Below are 11580 nucleotides of genomic sequence, written 5' to 3'. Positions count from 1 at the left end.
ACTGATTTTTACGTAAGCCAGACTATAGGAAGGCAGGAGGAGAGGCCTTCATTCTCTCTTTCCTTCCGGCGGCTTGGAGGTGCAGGTTCCCTGCTGTTGAGTCTGCTGTGTTGGGGAGCGAGGCCTGGTTAGGCCTTGTCAACCTTGGGAGACAGAGGTTGCCGGCGATCCTTCCAGAATGACTCTCGGTTGTCCCAAGGAGAGTAGTGAGATATTTCTTTGCTAACTCTTTTAGTTGTTAGATATTGGGCTAGTAATCGGGATATATATATATTTTATTTTGGTTTTGTTCCTTTTCCCTTCCCCCTTCCCGTTCCCTTGTGAAATTGTATATATTTCAATTGTATATAACCGTAACATAAGTGTAAATATATTTCTATATATTTATATATATCACTTTAGCTGTCTCTCTCTCATTTCGGGTTTTCTTAGTTGTTTTTCTCCCTCTTCTCCCTGAGGTTTGGGGGGGGACACTTCTTGTGGTAAGGTTTGGAGACTTGGCAGGGAGCCAGCTTCAAACCATATCAAACATCAATTCACATCTTAGTTAACCGCTGGTAATTTAAATGTATAGACAAGCCTTTGCTTTGTGAATTTTTTTGATTTCCAGAAAGCAGTGGTCAACAGTTAAAGCAGTCAAGTTCCTGTAAAAACTCAACAGGAACACGGTTGCACAAAAGAAGGTATTGCTTCCCAAATTAAAAATTATATTTTTGTTGTTATATGTAAAACTAGGTAGCTACTGTTAGAAATTAAATTAATTTGCCATCCAAACAAGAATCAATAATTCCGATTTGCATAATTAGGCAGTATAAAAGTGTCTGGAATTTCTCCTCAGTCGAGGAACAGTATTTCTCTAAGAAAAGTGCACATTCCAAGAAATTGCAAGCTGATACACAAGATTTCAAATTCATATTCAGTCTTTTGTGAGCTTGGAACAATTAGCTTGTTGGCATATCTGAAAACATGCCTGTGTACCTATTTGGTCAGATGCCCACCTGATGTAACTTAACAGAATCGCATCTGCTTCAACAATAGGCTACCAATTTTCATAAGTAAGAGTATGACCCAATTTATTTCCAAGAGAGGGAATAGTAAGGTAAGACATGTATGCCTTTCATGAAACATTTTCTTGCTACAGCCCAAATAAAAAAGTCTGTTCTTTAAAACAGATTGCATCAGAAAAAAAAAATCATTTCCCACTCCTAGTTAATTAATTTTAAATTCTTAGTAGGTCAACATCTACTTCAGGGTCTTCCAAGTGCATGTTGTCTCATCTATGTTTGTCTTCAAAATTATAAACTCCTCAGGGTATGCTTTGTGCTTCTCTGTGTTTTGTTCAGTGCCGATCACATCATCAGAGATTAGCAAATGATTCGTACTATTAACAATAATAAATACTATGTGGCAAGATATTCTCACACATGCCTTTTGCCTGTGAAGCATGGCATAAGAGAAGATGGCTTGGAATGACTTGGCAAGAAGCACACATTTCAGAGTATTGAAAGGTCAGGTCCCCGGAGAAAGAACACTTCAACACCCAATCAACTCACTACAGGCAAGCAATTCTCATGTAAGCTGTTCGATTCAGAAGAGGGATATACTTTAGTTCCTCTGGACTCTTCTGTAGGCCGGGCTTTCCCCTCTCTTCTCTGTCTGTAGCAAACCAGCTGGGGTAACTAAAGTGCAGTAAAGTAAAATAAACAGATCTGCAAAGTGCTGAGTCCAGTCGTTTTCCCCAGGAGAATCTACACAGCTCTGAGGCTTTACTGGAGATTGTAATTAACACCTGACTGCAGCATGTTTATGAACAAAGGTGGGGGTGGAGGGGAGAGAGAGAGAGGTTTCAGCCTTGAACTGAATGATTTTGAATTGGTTCAACTTTTAGGGTTTAATTTGGCAGTGGCCATGATTGAGTATAACACTGAAATGAAAAGGAGCTTGGGGCTTCTTGCCTGCTCCTCTCCCCACCATGATCTAGCTCCTAGTACAAAGCATGTGTTTCCATTTAATACTGGGTAGGAGTCAATTGATGTCTGCATTCTTACTCAAATATTTATTCTTCTGTGGTATTACTGAGTGTTTTTCAGTTAGATGTAGCTCACTTCTACCTCAGATTATCTTCATTTCTTATGGTCACATTGCAGCCTCAGGTGTTTTGAGAAAAGCTCTGTCATCTCCTAAATTGAAGCTGTACCCTATTTCTAAGTCTCTCTTCTTGTTTATAGATAAAATCTTTAAAGTTCTTCCAGAATTAAAAAGAAAAATCTCCCACTGGCACTAGCAGTAAGTCTAACAACAACATTCATCTCAGAATGGCTCCATGAGCACACCCACCACATTCTCTCCATCTTTAAGGAGAGTTTATGTGTTTTCCTTTTTGTTTTTGACTGACCTTCACTCAGCTGTGGCATCTCTGTTGGCATCAAGATCTATCTAAATTTTTGCTTCAAGGTTCACCAAAACAAACTTGGAGTTTAAACTTTGGAGCAACTGTATTTTACCAGCACTCCTATAATATTTAAAATCACAGAAACCTGTTGTGATTAACAGATTGATTTCCACCATCTTCAGTAATTCACAAAACAGGCCTGCTCCCTATATATCGTGCTTATGAACAGCTCCACCTATGACATTTATTCTGAGCTCCCTTGATATTCCATACAGTCTAGTCAAGCATTCTGAAGTAACACGTGCATTGTCTATTCAAGTACAGCGCATAATGAATACACAGCAAACACTTGTGTCAATACTGATACTCCTATGAATAACTCCTAAAATCCCAACTTTAGACCTGCTATACACAAGGCTTACAGTTTCTTCTCTATATAACCAGGAAAAGCAAAAACTTCAAAAGAAGCAGGATGCACCACTCAAGCAACACCTGGGCCTACCTGCTTTCTGTTGCCCCAAGTATACTGTGTAACTTTGGTAGCATCCTCTTTGTTTCACAAATGCACTGTTTTATTTCCTTCCCTGAAGCTCCTTTGCTGAACTGTTTGTTGTGTGAGATGTCCTAACTTATTTATCTATTTTCCACAATTTTGCTACAATTTTGTGTTAGCAAAAAGAATCCAAATATTTTCTAAAGAAACGATGCCAAAGGGTAGCAAAAGTACACAAATTCTCTGCCTTTTTGCTCAGCAATTTTTAATCCTAGTATATATGGCACAGCTTGATGAGTCATAATGTCAAATGAATCAAAATTCTAACCTTTCTACAGTAGAGACAGAGAATGTAAAGCGCTGTGTGCCTATAGAGCACTAATAAAACCAAACCAATAAGAAAATAAAATGTCCTAATAGTTTAACCTAATGACCATTTTGCTTATCCTTTTCCCCAGTCACTGAGATTTCCAGGAATTTGGTCAAATGACTGACAATATAATCAAAATGATGGTAAACAGACTGCCTGTTTTACAAATATCTCCTTGGGCAGCCGACCTCCAGAGTAATGCCTTCTGTTTCAAAAAACTCAAATGAATTATTTGTGGCATTTATATGCCCATCAGCCACAGCACTGGTCTGAGCAACAGTTAGGGAACCATTTTCCGAGAGCCTGGTTAAAGGCTACTTGTCTTCTTGTTACAATTAGTGAGAGATTCAATCTGGGAAGCTTATTATTATAAATTTAGCGAAAGTATGTTAGGCAAGTCCACTTTATCATAGCCAGACAATAATATTCAGTTTTGCTGTCTCTTTTCTCTAGATGTGCTTCTTTCACTGGCAGTACCGAGATAAGCACATGCTAGAAGACCAGCTCTTTTTTAAGTTCTGTATCACACATTTTAAAGCAGAATTTGCTGTGATGAGCAAATCCACATGACTCCCTGGGCCTTCAGGGGAGAGTGTCTTCCTTATTCCCTGCCATGCAGGATCTCAGGACTCAGTTCAGTTTTCCAACTTTCACTGCCAAATATTTAACCCTGTAATTCAGTCACCAAAATCACAGTTGAAGTCAAAGTTAAAGAGTCCACAGGCAGGTTTTGTGTGTGTGTACGTGAATTTTGTCAGGCCTTAGTGACAAGTTACCAGCAAGAAGACCACATCCTTGGTGCTTTGCCTAAGGAGGGGTGGTTTTTTGTTTTTCTTTGCGGGGGGGGGTGTTTTGGGGAGGTGGGGTTGCGGGGTTTTTTTTTTGTCTAGCTCCTTAGTATTCCTAGGAACAGAAAGGTGTTGTGAATGAATCCAGTACTCTCTTCTTTTGCAATTTTCCATAAACCCAAGCAAAACCACATATTACACTCTACCTTAGTGCTGCTCCCTATGCAACTGACCATTCCTGGGAAAGATGAGAAATATTAGGAAAAGAATGCTTGTTCAGAAACTTTCCTATTAATCTTTTTAATGATTCATGTGCTCCCACTGCAATGTTGTCCAACAGCCATACTTTTGCTTGATTGTCTAGAACCTAAGCAGCACAGTGCACCTTGAACTCTGACTCTCTTAAGAGGAAAATGACACTCCTAAGTGTCAAATCTGTGCTGCACAGATCAAGGCTTCATAATCTCTTCGCAAGTGACTCACAATTGTCCTTATTTTTCTTGGGCAGAGTGATTGGAGCCTATTATGATTTAGGAATACAATGAGCACCTTCATGTGGAAATTTGGCTGTGTGGACTGAAATCTGCTTTCACCGGTGTAACTTCCTAGAACCTTCAAAAGGTCTCTCCTGTTTATGAAACCTACAGCATTAAAAAAAAAATAAATTGAGAAACATTAGACAAAGTTACCATTTTCTTATTCAGAGTTCATAGTCTACTTTTAAGCCTACAGAAAGTGGCAGAGGAAAAGTAAGTAAAAAATCATGCCAGACTATTGAGTGTAGCTTAAGCCGTAGTTCTCCAGACTTATGAATGGGTTTAATTTTACGCATACCAACATTCTCATTGATGTTTCTTCAACTAAGTTAAATCAATGCAGATATTTGTGATCTTAAGTTTCAGCACTTGACTATTTACAGAACCAAATATGAGACTGGTACTGTCACTTTACCTCTCCAGATTCTCCCTTACTCAGTCCAGGACTCTCTTCTCAACCTCTGTGGAATTTGGAGCAGACCTTCTCTGATGCTGGACCAGAGCCTTTATTTGTTTATTGGAGGGTAGATACCTAGACAACAATAGTGGAAATGCCATCAAGAAATTGCACTTGTATTTTCAATTAAATTAAATTAAACATTTTTACTAAGTAGAGTAAAGAAAGTAGATTCATTAATTGTTAGACCTTTTGGATCAAATCCAATGGATTCCCTCTACATTTAGGAAACGGAAATGGAAAGTTGCATTTGTCCATCTCGCTATTTCCCTCCCCCCCCTTTTTTTTTTCATACTGTTTACTTTACTACTAGGAAGACACAAGAATGGCAGAGAAAGAGGTGGGCATACAGCTCTCTCCGCTTCATATACAGGTAAGCAAAGTTGACCAGTGAGGCAGGAAATCACCAGCTGCATTTTGCAGCCAGGACTCCCACTCCTCAGCCTTGAGTCCTCACAGAGCTCCCTTGAGTGGTGTGTTTCCCCCACAGCTCAGCTGAGATATAAGACTTCATTTGCTCAGTCTTGTCCCTGGAGCAGACAAACAGCCCCAGTGCTGGTCCTTCACCAGCCAGCACACGCTACAGTCATGAAACAGACCCAAATGTGCCTTGTCTGGGTACATCTTCATTGTCCAAAAATTAAAACGTGCCACAGCAAAAAATAGTATTGTCTCCTCAACATCTATACGCAGTTCAAGAACATTAAAACTATTCCAGCCTCCTCATCTGTTCCCTTCTGGGAACAGAAATAAATGAGGTTTACATTAGATTATGTCTGACTAGTGTCATTGCCAAAGGTTTGGAGACTAAAAGTGCCTAGCAAAGCTAAAGTGTATTGTGATACTCCACAGAGAAGTGAGGCTTTCTCAAGGTCTCTACTGCCTCTTTCCGTTTACCTCACACTTACCTTAAATATAACACGAGCTGAAGGAACTCTGCACCTCCCACAAGGCACTCACTATGTGAAACCATGATGCCCGTAGACAGTCAGCACCTAAACCACACGTGAGTTTACAGAGCAAAATCAATGCTTTATGCCCTGAAGCAATTCTGTAAGCCAGGGCAGACTTTGGAAAATTAGAATAATAAGCTGTCTGTGAGTAGCTCCACTAAATAAGAAAGCAGCTACACTTGTACACTGGCTCTAAGAATTTGGGGTTTTGCATGCAGACACCATTTTATGACACCTGGGAGGAAAAAGTGAATTCTAAGCTTGCCATTTATAGGGTTCCAAACATATCCAAGATTTAGCAGCAATACTTGATTTAAGTCCAATTTATTTGGGATTTGAATTAATTATTATTTTGAAAAAGACAACTGAATGTCAGGGAGCACCACTACAAGATGAATAGAAATGCATATGTAGATTAGGGTTAGAAGGAAAGTAGTTTTCTTATGAGATTTTGTGGGGGAAAAAGTTACTCTGTATATTTACAAAAGCAAAAATGGGACAGGAGAACGGTATCTTTTGGCTAATTGAAGCATACATCCAGGAAATTGAAAAGAACTAAAAGATGTTCAGCATCTTAAACAGACAAAGCAATATGTTTCCCATGTTACTAGTCTACAAAACAAAAAGCAGGCACAAAAATGAACTCAGAAGCTGCACTGCTCCATGATGGTCTGCACAGGGTTGAAAGTGCTGAATGGAAGTTTAAAGCAATAGAGAATGTAAAATAGAGGGGACAAGGGAAAATGAGAGGAGAAAGGAGGGAAACTCCCAGTAACTGAGAAAAGACTTCCTAATAACTCACACACACACACACTTTCCTCACCTAGACTATGAGCTGCTTTCAGCTGATACAGCCACAGTCGTGCTTTCATCTCAGTTGTCACTGATCTGAGGCTTTTTATCCACTGTCTGATGGCACATACCATGTGTCAGACAACGGGTTTTTTTAGATTCAATTAAAACAAACTTGAGTCCATCCAAGAGGCATCCTGTCCCAGCTGCACTTCTGCTCTGTTGTACACTCTGTTCCAACCCTACTGGAGACAATAAAAGGACAGAGGATGGAAAGATACACTCTTTTTTAATTAAAATCATTTGTATCATGTAAAATACTCAGGACGGAAGCAAAAGGAGTTTATAAATATCAGCTGAAATCAGCCTCACAGAGCAAGAGCCAATATTTGCATTTGTATTGCTTAACATTGTTTAGGTTGGAAATTATAGCAGTTTTCTGATTAACTACCTGCAGGCATGCACCAGTCTGACCTTTTGCATGCTAAATTGCATGCACTAAATTAAATTTTCCTCTCTCTCTTACTGAGATAAACAAGGCCAGTTACATGACTCAGGCTGCCCTTTTCCTCCTGTCATTCCATATGCAAAGTCAATCCTAGCTAGTTAATCCTCTAATTTAAGAGCAGACTTCTGTATTTTTGTAAGTGATTAGAAGGATTTTGTTTCATTTAAGCCTTTGTGGATCAATAATTTGTACTCAGAAATAAGAGCTAGAAGCATCAAAATAACATAAGTTTCCTAATAACAGGTTTGCATGAGTACTTCAGAGGGAGTTGAATGAGCAATGTTCATTACTAACTCCTTATAAATTTGATGAAACAATATCATCAGCAGCAATGGCTGATTAGCATACTTCTCCAGAGAACATGAGAGCAAAAAATAAGAGAGGAGAAAATACCACATTCAGCAGGTGATAAGTTGTCTTATTTTATAGATAATAGATTAGAAACTCTTACATCAACTCTACCTATTCACAGTTTTAAATACTAGAAACTAATTTGAGGAATATTTAAATTACATCATTACTCAAACGTTCCCATTATATACTCAATTAAAATTATTCTCCAGCAAATCATAAGGAAATGTAATCAATTTTCAGACTGCATTGTCAAATTTACTTAGATGAAGATTATGCGGAAAGTAACAGGCCAGGCTGTGGAGGAAAATAAAAATCTGTCCTTTTTTCCTACTCAATGGAAACTAGGAAAGATTTGTATAATTCTAAGATACGCTCTACTTTATTATGTAGTGAAATAAGAAAATTTAGTTGCTACACTAAAACTGAGAAAGGGACTTGATGCTTCGTATCTTTGATTACATCACCTCACAGAGGAAATACTTTGCTTGTCTGTGCAAAGGCAATTTCAGACCCCGGCTTCTTTGAATACGTAGAATATGCAGCAGTTATAATCTGCCAGTAGAGCACATTGTGTCTGAGGTTGTGCAATGAAAGCTTATGTTCTGTGCCATAACATGGATCAAAGAAACCCCAGGTCTCTGTTCAGTCCAGCCATGCACAATTCAGCAGCAAAAGGTACACTGTTGTCAGCTGTAGTTGTGACTGGCTAAGCCTCGGTTAACTGCAGTGATGTACCAACAGTTTTCAAAGCCTTGTAGTCAGAACAAAACTTTAGAAGAAAAAACCTTTAACAGAGACTCCATGTTGCACAAATCAATCAGCTCAGGATCTTTCAAAACTTTTGATAGAACGGATTCTTCTGGAAAAATGGTTTACAAACACTATTCACTATCACTCTGATGAACTCTTGTTGCAAACACGTCTATCCTCTCTTTTATAATAACACATAAAACAACATTATGCTTGCAGATTACCATAGCTGTTTTCACAGAGAAGTGGTGATTGGAAAGCATTTATGTGTTTGCTGATGTTTTGATAAAGTTTTGGGGTTTTTTTTCTAATTTCTAGTCAAATATTTTGTCTTTTTATTAAAAAAAAGGATTGAGGTAGCCTAACATTACCCTGCACTTCATCCACCTCTTCCACACAGGTTCTCTCAGTGAGAAAAAGAACAAGAGCCAGCATGATGTCACTAAATATCTCTCCTTTAGCCATAAATCACAATTTGAAAATTTCAGCTCTGCTTACCTGATATAAACAAAAGCAGATGGCAAATCATATATTTACCACGTCTGCATTAGGATTTATAGGACATAACTATTTGGTTATATCAGTTACTGTTAAATTTTACTGGCTCTCTATATTAGTATGTATCTGTGGGGTAAAAAGCATTCTAAACTGATCAAAAGAAACCAATTATCATGCAAGAGGATGTTTTTAACTACAAGAGTAGTTCCCATTTGTTACATGGACCCTCTGCCGTTTATTGAAGAACTAATGGCATATACAATCAATTCCTTATTGAGTTAAGGTATATAGGCATAAAACTTCCTGATCCCTGAAGTGCCACCTATACAGAGGTAGTACTGTTTTGGTCTGTATAGTTTTGCAAAGACATCCCAAATGTACCTGCTGTAGGAAAATAAACTATTTTTCTTAATTTGACAAATCTGAGAACAAAGCCAAATAAAAGGGCCGTATTCTAACCATACTGCACAAAGCCCAGCTATCTTGAATATGAGTTGCACCTGCTCATCCTAGAAAATGCTTTGGACCAAGAATTTACTACTTTATTATCATAGCCAAGCTAGGCTGTGTAGAGACTGTGAAGTCAGAGATAAATGATTCATCTCTCTATTTAACAATTTATTCTCAAAAGGAATAAAAGGTAATGAGTTGATTTGTGTTTAGTTGTCCCACTACAGTATATGTTCATAAATATGCCTTTTCATTAACCAGTGTACATTGAGAGATATACTTCATTTATTGTATATAAACATACATGACATTTGTATCAACCATGGGTGCCCATAGATACCACGATGCACAAAGAGCAACAAAACCAAAACCCAGACAATGTGCACTATATTGTAAAACAGGCAAAGCAAATTTCTAGAAGGTATCAGTACTGAAAATATAAAAGAAGATGCATTTCTCAAGATTATATCCCATGAGCTCAAGTTCAAAGATTCCATAAACCAGACCATGCTGGGCCTTGTAAGCATTAGGTGAAGGGACCAGAAGGGAAAGGGACTAACAACACCTCTATGAAAATAATTTTGAAAGGCAAATAATTTAAGCAAACTGATGGCAATCATCATAGCTGTGAGAAAGAGACAAGATTAACTTGGGAAATTGTCCTAGATACCCATCATCATTTGTTCAGTCCATAGCTCAGTGTTATTGTTATAGTTTCACATCATTCTTCTTTTCTGTTATAAAAAGACACAATGAAATCCGTGTCTTCTAACTTATCATTTACAATTTTGTACGGATCTCTACTAGATCCATATACCAGAATCATACTGAGCAAAGCTCTTTGACTGTCTTTGACTTGTTTTCACATATATCTGTAGGTACATGTGTATATGTGTGCACTAAGTAAAGCCATAGACAATATGGCTTTATAATCTGTATAATTGTATCTATTGTGTATGTACATATAGTGTATTAAATTTGAATTCTGCTGTCAAATGTTTTGCAATATCCTAATTTCAGTTTGTAAACATTAAAGGAGTATTTGGTTCTACAAAACAAGATAGCAGAAAATTAAAGAGGTAATTAAATAAATAATAAGATAAAAAATTTCCCTATATATTCTGGTTGCATTAGTCCTGTAATATGTTATAGCAATATGGTACATATTTTTCTGCCTGTAGGGTATATCTAAACTGCTTCTAGTACTCAAAAAGAATCCTGTCAGGGGCCTGGGGCACATGGTTATCCCAGGAACCACCCAGGAGTAGTCTTTGAGTGAGTAAGAGAAACACATAGATCTTCACATTGAGACAGGATACACACGTTTTTCAATTCCAGACCTCTCCTCCCACTGCTCTTCAGATATGCTTGCACTTCTGACCTGTACCTCCAGCAGTGTGTGTGGAATTTGTACTGTATGCCACAATGTGACTGTGTTACTTGTTATTGTGTTTCCTAAAAAGGTTATTGCCTGGTACATCTCTTTTCTTCTTTTCTTTCTTTTTTCTCTTCTTTTCTCTTCCTTTTTTCTTTTCTCTTCTTTTCTCTTCCTTTTTTCTTTTCTTTTTTCTTTTCTTTTCTTTTCTTTTCTTTTCTTTTCTTTTCTTTTCTTTTCTTTTCTTTTCTTTTCTTTTCTTTTCTTTTCTTTTCTTTTCTTTTCCCTTCTCTTTTTTTTGTGACATTGTATCCTTTTACAATGGAAATAAATTATTACTCTTGGGTTCTGTTTCACTTAGGCTTTGTTAATTAGTCACAGGTGGGGCAAGCATAATTTCACATCAGCCTCAAGGACCCCAGGTTGAAAGTCAAGTGAGCTTCAGCCTCTTGAGTAATATCTTGATTACTTGATAGCTTCAGCAACTGAGAGATTTGTTTCCACAGTTGAATCCTGATAGTCTAATACAAGGGAACTGAGACTGAATAAACAGAGGATGATATCTTGGGCCTATAGAACCGAACGAAAAAACTCTCATTGCTCCAAATAGCCAGAAACTTTACTTCAGGCCTGCAGGACAGCACAGAAGATGTGAGCATTTCCTCCAACACCAATTAGTTTTTCCCCTTTCACTTTTCTCAGTTTGCTTCCACTTAAATTGCTTAGAATTGGATGAGGCAGAAGTATTTCCTTCTGTGGCACCAAGATTTATATATGAAAATATTATACCAGAAGGATCCACATAATGCTTCCAATATTTCCAAGCACTGGCATACATAGTTTTGTCTTGGAAGTGAATATGAA

Source organism: Pseudopipra pipra, chromosome 1, assembly GCF_036250125.1.
Source record: "Pseudopipra pipra isolate bDixPip1 chromosome 1, bDixPip1.hap1, whole genome shotgun sequence".
Taxonomy (NCBI): domain Eukaryota; kingdom Metazoa; phylum Chordata; class Aves; order Passeriformes; family Pipridae; genus Pseudopipra; species Pseudopipra pipra.
The sequence above is the reverse complement of the archived record's forward strand: the minus strand, read 5'-3'. Positions refer to the sequence as shown.